Source organism: Lipotes vexillifer, unplaced genomic scaffold, assembly GCF_000442215.2.
Source record: "Lipotes vexillifer unplaced genomic scaffold, Lipotes_vexillifer_v1.1 scaffold1088, whole genome shotgun sequence".
Taxonomy (NCBI): Eukaryota; Metazoa; Chordata; class Mammalia; order Artiodactyla; family Lipotidae; genus Lipotes; species Lipotes vexillifer.
The window spans coordinates 1,604,977-1,614,122 of record NW_006779738.1 but is presented as its reverse complement, the minus strand read 5'-3'; the positions used below and the strand labels follow the sequence as shown (position 1 = coordinate 1,614,122).

Sequence of the window (9,146 nt, the reverse complement as noted above, 5' to 3'; positions counted from 1 at the left end):
GGCAGGCGGAGTCCCAACCACTGCGCCACCAGGGAAGCCCTAATTAGACTACTTTTAGGGGAGAATTTTCAAACACACACAGAAGAATCACCAAAATTATCCACACACTCTAGTTCTTGCTTTATCTATTCCTTCCACACATGTGCATATTTATTTTTTTCTTTTTTGAAGTATTTTAAATGAAATCCCAGGCATCAAATTATTTCACCTGTCAATATTTCCATATGTACCTCTCCTAGAAAAGCAGTTTGTCTCCAAGATGTGTTTTACAGCCACTTTGTTTCCATGTTTCCATCAGGATCCAGCAAAGTCCTTACCTTACATTTGGTTAGCTTGTCTCTTAAGCCTCTTTTAATCTATGCAGTTCTCCCTCCTTTTTCTCCCATGCCATTTATTTGTTGAGGAAATGGAAATCTTTTACAAATAAATCATGTGGGGGGGGGGAGGGATCAATTAGGAGTTTGGGATTGACATATACACACTACTGTATTTAAAATAGATAACTGACAAGGACCTATGGTATAGGTCAGGGAACTCTACTCAATATTCTGTAATAACCTAAAATGGGAAAAGAATTTGAAAAAGAATAGATACATGTATATACATAACTGAATCACTTTGCTGTACACCTGAAACTAATGCAACATTGTAAATCAACTATACTACAGTATAAAATAAAAATTAAAAAAAAATCATGTCACTCATCTAGCTAGAATCTCTAATGGCATCCCACTGCTTCATAGAATAAAGTAAGGAATACCTAGCGTTCATTCATACCTTCATTCATTCAACAGATCATAACAGAGCACCCACTATGTGCCCCAGACCCTACTCCTGGTGTGTACCTGGGAGACAGCGGTGAATAAGGCAGGTCAGACACGGCCCTCAAAGGGTTCAGACTCTAATGGGAAAGATGAGCAACACACAAGTAAACAAATAAACTAGTTTTAGGTGGCTACACATGCTGGGATGAAATCAAGACAGAATGCAACAAAACAACACGCACGGGCGTCTGCATGTGAGCAGAGACCTGCGTGACGGGACGGTGCAGAGGGGAGAGGAGTGTCTACACCTGGGTGGGACAAGCTGGCTGTGGCCGAGGAATACAAAGTGGCTAGTGAGGCTGGAGCCCAGCACGTGAGGACAGCAGGGTAATAAGGGATGAGGGTGGAGAGCCAGCGTGACTGTACCATCACCACACGTGGTGAGAAGCTGGATGTCATTAAGTGCAAAGGGAAACTCCTGGAGGGCTCTGAGCTGCAGTGTCCGGGTCTGACTTAGCTCCCCCAGTTCTTGCACCACCGCCCTCACTCACGCTGGCTTTCATTCTGTCCTGAAGACATGCCAAGCTCCTCCTCTCTACAAGCTCCTGGTCTCACACTCAGTAATGAGGCACCATTCTGCCCCTCCCCCTTTTCACATGGCTAGCCCCCTACCCATGCTTTAGTTCCAGGTGGAGAGGTCTAGCTCAGTTTCACCACAATATATGAACTTCCTCCTCATAGCACTTATCACAGTGTCGTTACTAGTTTAATGTCTGTCTTCCTCACTAGACTGTAAAGAGCAGAAACGACACTGGTCTGGTTTCAATCTCCAAAGCCTAGCACTGGTCCTGGCATGTTAGGCAACAAATTAAATATTTGTTGAATGACTAGATGATGTATCTCAACATTGCACTGCATTATATGAGAAATAATAGCCAGTGTCCTGTACGTAGCAAAGGTATATATTCAACACCTGGTCACTTGATCAGAGAATACCAAAGATCCACGATAAAATGAACCTTAGAGATAATCTTATCAAACCTCTTTGTTTTATAATAAGAGAGGTCTGGAATAATAAGAGCGTGAGATATGAAGTGACTGGACCTCAATTATAAGTTGGTTAATCAACCTGATTCATCAATTTCACTTTAGCCCCCATTAGAAATTAATACTCTATCAAGTATTCTGTGACTCAGCCAGGGCCACTGTTAGACCACAGGGCGCCTTTGGGCAAATTAGAAGCAAGTACCCTTTCCTCTGAATGGCCCCAGGCCCATGCTGAGGTTCAGGGCTTGGTGAGTGGCATGAGGGCTGGACTTTAGCTGGTTTGTCCCCTCAGTCAGAGCCTTGTGCTGCAAACCACCTGCATAACCATGGGTGGTGGCCCCGGGCTTAACGATCAACTTCCTATGTGCCAGTAAGCATGGCAGGTCCACGAGTGATGTCAAGAGGAATACAACACAATCTCAGGGAGCCAGGCCGGCCTGCAAGTCAAGACTAGGACGGGGCTGCATGTACCCTCCCATCAAACCTGCGCCTCCCCAAAAAAGTCACGGGACCATGTCGAATATGGAGAAACACCTATTTAACTTGTAGTTTGCTGTCAGAGAACTTAATAACAATGCCAAGAAATATAAGAGAGAAGAAAAGGCTGGAAAGGCCAAGCTTAAAAAGGCCATTTAGAAGAGCAATCCAGAAGTGGCAAGAACACACATTGAAAATGCAATCCACCAGAGGAAACAAGCAATTAATTTCTGGAGTGTGAGCACTGGGGCTCCTGCTGTGGCAGCAGGAGTTCAGACTACGGGCAAGGTGACAAAGTTCACGGCCGTTGGTTGGCTCTGCAGATGCTACATGGAGGGGTATGAACCTCCATGAAAAGATGTTTGTCCCGATGGACACGTGTAAACACCAACTGGAAATGGTGAAGGTTCAAATGCAACAAAGGTAAGACACGACGAGTCACTCCACAGCCCTAACAATACCACAAGACCAAGTGGATATGTTGCTCCAAGAAATGGCAGATGAAACTGGCCTTGATGTCAAATGCAACTACCATGGGGTCAGTAGGTTCTATAGGCACAAGTGTTGCTTCAATGGAACAGGATGAACTCTAAGAGACTTGCTTGTCTGCATGATCAAGAGTTAAGTTACAGGGCTTCCCTGGTGGCGCAGTGGTTGAGAGTCCACCTGCCGATGCAGGGGACACGGGTTTGTGCCCCGGTCCAGGAAAATCCCACATGCGGTGGAGCGGCTGGGCCCGTGAGCCGTGGCCGCTGAGCCTGCGCGTCCGGAGCCTGTGCTCCGCAACAGGAGAGGCCACAGCAGTGAGAGGCCCGCGTACCGCAAAAAAAAAAAAAAGAGTAAGTTACAGAACTGGTACTTCTGTTTAATTTACTTGCTTCTAAAATATTTTGTGTGTATATACAGATAAGTTGCACTCCAATTACACTAAGAACACTATGTATGCCAGAATGCTTAAACACTATTTGTGCTTTCTTTTGCTTTGCCGTACTTCCCAGTACATTAAGAAATTGCAGGGGGGAAAAAAAAAGAAATTTCAGGGAGTTTCCATTTTGACATATTTTACGGTTCTGTATATTATGCATAAAAGTACGAGGGACGTCTTTTTGTCCATGTCTTTGACAGAGTAGCATTAGCTTGTTGTGTATGAAACATCTTTCTCAAAATTGAACATCAAAAATCTAGGACGAGGGACTTCCCTGGCGGTCTAGTGGTTAAGACTTTGCCTTCCAATGCAGGGGGTGCAGGTTCGATCCCTGGTCAGGGAAATAAGATCCCACATGCCACGCAGCACAGCCTAAATAAATAAATAATTTTTTTAAAAAGAATTCCTTGGTAAGGTTGGTGGAATAAAGCAACATTTTCTTTCCTTCTTTCTTTCTTTTTTTTTTTGCCACGCCTTCCCGATCAGGGATTGAACCCATACCCCCTGCAATGGAAATGTGGAGACTTAACCACTGGACCACCAGGGAAGTCCCTGAAGCAAGTTTTGAAGAAAGTCAGTGGCCTGTATTGGCAGAGAAGGTAGGGTAAAAATAGGAAGAACGTTAGAAGATCTTAAGAGTTAAATTTACCTTACTTAAGGAAAGATTCCTATATGTAAGTGGTATGATGAAAATCAGTTTGTGGAAGATATATGTCGTGTGTGTGTGTGTGTGTGTGTGTGTGTGTGTGTGAGAGAGACAGACAGACAGACAGACAGTCATGAGGGAGATGAGGAGATGCGTCAGGAGACCAGTATACAATCTTTTTGCTTCCAAGGATATCCTTTTATTATTTTTTCATAGCCATAAAGAATTTTATTTCCCAAACTGAACTTATTAAACAATAACTAATTCATTTCTCCATGTTTATGAATCAAGACATGAATAACATCATATGTAATCAAATCATGTACTAGATTTAAACACTGGCCCACTCCCCTCTCGTTACTCAGGATGGGGTCCAAAGAATGACTGGCTTCATCACTGGGACTGTGCTGATTTAAAAATAAAGAGATTACTCCACGTGGAGAATCAGATCTTATCATTCAATGGCCCACAGGATCAAGTTAGGAAACCAAGATGGCCCCTCGCTCCACCATGGAATATTCCCCAGCAATACCCTCTGCCTTGAAACAGCTCTCAAATTAAGGCAGAGGCATACGATGTCTAGATACCATCAAATCAGCAGCTCTTGAACATTTTGGTCTCAGGACCCCTTTATATTCTTAAAAATTATTAAAGAACCCCCAGAATCTCATGTTTATATAGGTTATATTGATCAATACTTATCATACCAGAAATTAAAATTGAGAAAAATTTAAATATTTATAATACTTAAATAATAATGAACTCATTACATGTTAAAATAATTTTAAAGAAAATAAAACCCAAAAGTACCTAGGGAGAGAAGTGTCGTTGTACATTTGTGCAAATCAATTTGACGTCTGGCTTAATGGAAGATAGCTGGATTCTCCTATCTTCTACATTCAATCTGTTGTGATATTTATCACAACACATGTAGATATCACATATCCTGTAGCCTCTAGTGAGCTCCACTATATACACATGAGAGCATGGGAGTATAAAAAGCAAACGTTTTCGTATTACCAGGAAAAGAGTTTTGACCTTGTGAATTTCTCGAAAAAGTCTCCAGGACGCCCAGGAGTCCCCAGACCGCACTGTTAGAACTGATGAGTTGGGTCATCACTAATGGTACCCTTTCCAAGGGCTCCAAACCCAGCTCTCAGCTTGTTCCCTGCTTTCCTACTTCCCCTCGTAAACTAGTGTCAAGGCTTCCATTCACCTTCCAACCTAACTGCTCTTTTGAAGGTCTACAAGCTCCAGGGCATCTCCATGTTCTGGTCTCCTTGTTGGTCTCTAACACCACTGAGTCAAACCTGGACTAATGCCTTTTCACTCAAGTCAGCTCTGCCAACCATCTCACCATTCGCTCACGCCTCAAGACCAAGAACCTCTCCCTCCCTGCCTTCTCCTCCGCGTTCCATGTATGACTGGTCAGAAATCTTGCTGATGTATCTTAGATCAATTCAGGTTCACCCGCTCCTCTCCTTGCCCCATTCCTGTAACGCTCTAATTCCTGCATATCTGATAAATCAGTAACTTATGGGACTGGTTTTCCTGCTCCCAAACTCTTCTTGTCCATTTGTTCATGCTGTCTTGCAAACCACTGCCAGACTTATCTTACTAAAGACGGGCATGCCTTGTGACCAGCTACAGACAGTATAACCCAGCAACCACTAACCTTCCAGGAGCCGTCTTTCATGACCCTCCATGTAATGTATTGCATCGTTTGGCTCCACATCTTCAGCTCTCCCTGAATCCATGCCTGTTACCACCACGGTGGGGGCGGGTTATTTGTGTTCTTTTTGATGAAACCCATTCCGCCGGGGGGGGGGGGGGGGGGGGGGCGGAGGGGTGATGACCTGCCTCACCCATTGACACTGGGCTCAGCCATGAGACTTGCTTCAGTCCCTGAGATGTTAGGAGGCATGACCCAAGGGAAGGCCTGGAAAAGCACTATGCATTTCCACTTACTCTTTTATGCTTCTGACATCTCCATGAAAAAGGACATGCTTAAGCTGGCCCTCTGAAGCAGCACCATCCAATAGAATTTTTAGTGGTGATGGATACATTCAACAGCAGCACTGTCCGATCTAGTGGCCACTAGCCACTAGTGAGGGTGTTGAACATTTGAAATGTGGCTAGTGTGACTCAAAAGCTGAAATTTTAATATTATTTCATTTTAATTAATTTAAAATAGCTATACATGGCTAATGACCATATTAGGCAAAACAGCTGTGGAGGCTGAGAGACACCCCCCTCCCCCACCACCTCCCAGAGCAGAACCAGATCATCCCAGTTGCTCCTGCTGAAGCTGCCTTAAATCAGCCCACCACCTGCGGATTCCAAACACATGAGCAACAAGTGCTTATAGTTATACGCCACTGACGTTTTTGTGGTTGTTTGTTACACAGCAAGAGCTAACTGATACATTTATCCCCTGACCCCACTGCCTATCCCAGACTGAACTCTCCTATGCCAACAAAAACACTCTGCTCCAGTGGGGTCATATTCCTCACTTTCCCAGCATATGCCAAGCTTGTTCCCATCCTCATGCATTTACCCCTGCAGTACCTACCACCATGAATGGCCTCTCCATTTCCCCCTCCGCCTACTGAAAATGGACCTGTCTTTCAAGTCTTAAATGTAACCTCCTCTGTAAAATCTTTCCTCACTACTCTAACTCACAGCACTCCCTTGGGTCCATCAGATGTTTTAGGTCTGATGCTTGAAAGCATTATGAGTCAGACACAGACTTGGGCTGAAATCCTAGTTTGGGTTTTTTTGTTTTTGTTTTTTTTTGCAGTACGCGGGCCTCTCACTGTTGTGGCCTCTCCCGTTGCGGAGCACAGGCTCCGGATGTGCAGGCTCAGCGGCCATGGCTCACGGGCCCAGCTGCTCCATGGCACATGGGATCCTCCCGGACCGGGGCACGAACCCATGTCCCCTGCATCGGCAGGCGGACTCTCAACCACTGCGCCACCAGGGAAGCCCTAGTTTGGGTATTTTTAACTGATGCGATGGCCTTGGGTAATTACTAATTGTTGTTATTATATCTTCATCTGAAAAAAAGGGGGCACATTGTTTTGAGGATTAAATAATGTAAAACTAGCAAGTCCCTGACACATGTAGATATACTCATCCAATAATCACTTTCCTTCTCAGTGGGTTTCCTTTCATTTTCTTAATCTAATGCCCAGAACAGTACAGACCATCTAGTTCATGCTCACACTTCCTGTCAATTCACCCTTTCACTCAGGGCCATGTGAGGTTTCCATCAGCTCAAAACAGCATCTACAAAACTACAAACAGTGGTGGGTGCTGTGATGTGGCACCAGATCCTCATTCAGCTCCTGGGAATGCAGTCCTCAGCCCTCCTCTTCGATAACTGCCTCACCCAAGGGTCACACCTCGGTCCAGGGCAGCCCTTATGGAATCACTGATCACTGTAAGGACATGGAGGTCCATCCGTCTCAGGAGACTTGAGAGAGCTCTGAAAGGCCATCCCACCTCCAGAGCTCCCAGGGGACTGGCTGGATGCCCTTGCTGGCCTGCGCTGCAGCTCCACTACTCCGCTCAATCTTTCTTCACTGCCCTCCCTTCTACAAGTGTGGATCTGCAAAGCTCGCCCTAATGAAATAACCTATCTGCTAATCTCCATCTCAGAGTCCTTCCTGGGAACCCAAACTGAAGCACAGAAATAAGATGCAAAGAGAGCTCTGGGAGTCTTTCTCGCTGAAATGCAGATTAAAAAAATTGGCTCAGAAGGTGTGGACTGACGGGAATCACTTTTTAGCAATCGATTTTCTAGGTCTTTAGAACGTAATGTGGTTAGTCTGATGCCACAAGTAAAGAAGGGCGGAGGGCCCTAATTTAACATAGGGGTTCATGAATAGAATTCAGTGGGTCTGTTAACCTAGAGAGAAAAAGAAATTTCATTTTAATTTTCAGTAACCGGTAACTGGTATTTAGCATTTCCTTCCATTATAAATGTAGGCAACAAAACACAGTAGTATTAGCACTTAATGACCTTGCCACTAACAGAAGTCAGAGATATTCTCCTATCACATTATAGTCACAGTAGGTGTCTCTGAATATTGTTTACAGTCCCCATGACCTTGAAAGTTCCGGCATTAGCTGATCGTACACTGGATCCACTGCTACACCTTGCTATTTAATAAGGTTAAAAAGAACAAAACCACATATATTACTTAATACAATTTTTAAAAACTATTTTAACTCATTTTTCAACAGAATTGATCTCCTTGGCAATCCTGTGGATTTTATCTTATGCATTTAAAAACCTAAGACAGGGTCTTACAGGCTACAGCAGACTGCGCAAGGAGGTCAGGGCAGTCAACCAACAAGGGGACACCCTCTGTCGGTGGAGACTTCGAGGACTCATTCTTTTTGGGCAAAGCCGACAAGCTCCACGTGGGTGCTGTCCCGGGCGAAATCTGCCCCGGCCAGAAGACGAGCACAGCCATTTCACCGGCAGGACAAGCTCCAGCCGCTGATGGCGTTGTTCCCTCCACTTCTGGAAGGCACACAGCTTTATATGAAATCCACATGGTGCGCGGCGGCGGCAGGCGGCGGCACGAAAGGACTTTACCAAGTTGACAGCGTCCCCGAGCCCGGCCAGTTCAGAGAAGGATCCAGAGAGCGAAAGGTCCCTGTGCCGCTCCCCATCTGGCCGCCCTCCCCCCGCCCCCCATGGTGACAGTGCTCGGCTACAGGAAATTGGATCACCGGGGCGCCCTTTCCCAGCCCTTAACTCTGGACTGAGAGCAGAATCATTGCCAAGGCATATCCGGAGTCCACACACACAAATGCAGGGGCTGTCGGTTACATTCCCGGGGCGGAGAGCCCGGTTTGGCGGTCTTTTCCTGCCCCGGCACCTACGGCAGTCGCAGGGCCCGCGCGCCGGCTGCAACCCAGCTCTGGCCTTTGCCCCGCGCCCGCGCCTGGTCCCAACCGCACCGGGTCCTGTCCCCAAAAGGCAAGGGACAATAGCGAGACGCGGGCCGACTTCTCGGAGGCGATGCGGTCCACAGCCGCCGGGGTGGAAACGCCGCCCGGGTCCCGGGATCCGGTGTCGCGGGGTCGCGGTGTCCCGGAGTCGGGCAGGGCGCGCGCGGGGCGGCGCAGACGGGACGAGCTTCCCAGACCCGAGTGCACCTCGGGCGACAGTGACCAGGCGGCGGGGAGGTGTCGGCGGGCCGGGCGGAGGCGGGAGCCCCCTTGGGCTTGGAGACGGAGCGCCGCACCCCGCGCCCCGGCCGCCTGAGGGTCT

The 9,146-nt window shown here is 46.7% G+C and overlaps 1 protein-coding gene and 1 pseudogene across 1 annotated transcript in view; one reads left to right on the top strand and one right to left on the bottom strand.

The window, feature by feature from the left end:
- The window catches only part of NID1 (nidogen 1), a 94,801-nt gene that overhangs the window by 85,297 nt on the left and 358 nt on the right, over window positions 1-9,146 (bottom strand).
- On the top strand, window positions 2,325-2,881 carry LOC103081847 (charged multivesicular body protein 1b-2 pseudogene; annotated as a pseudogene).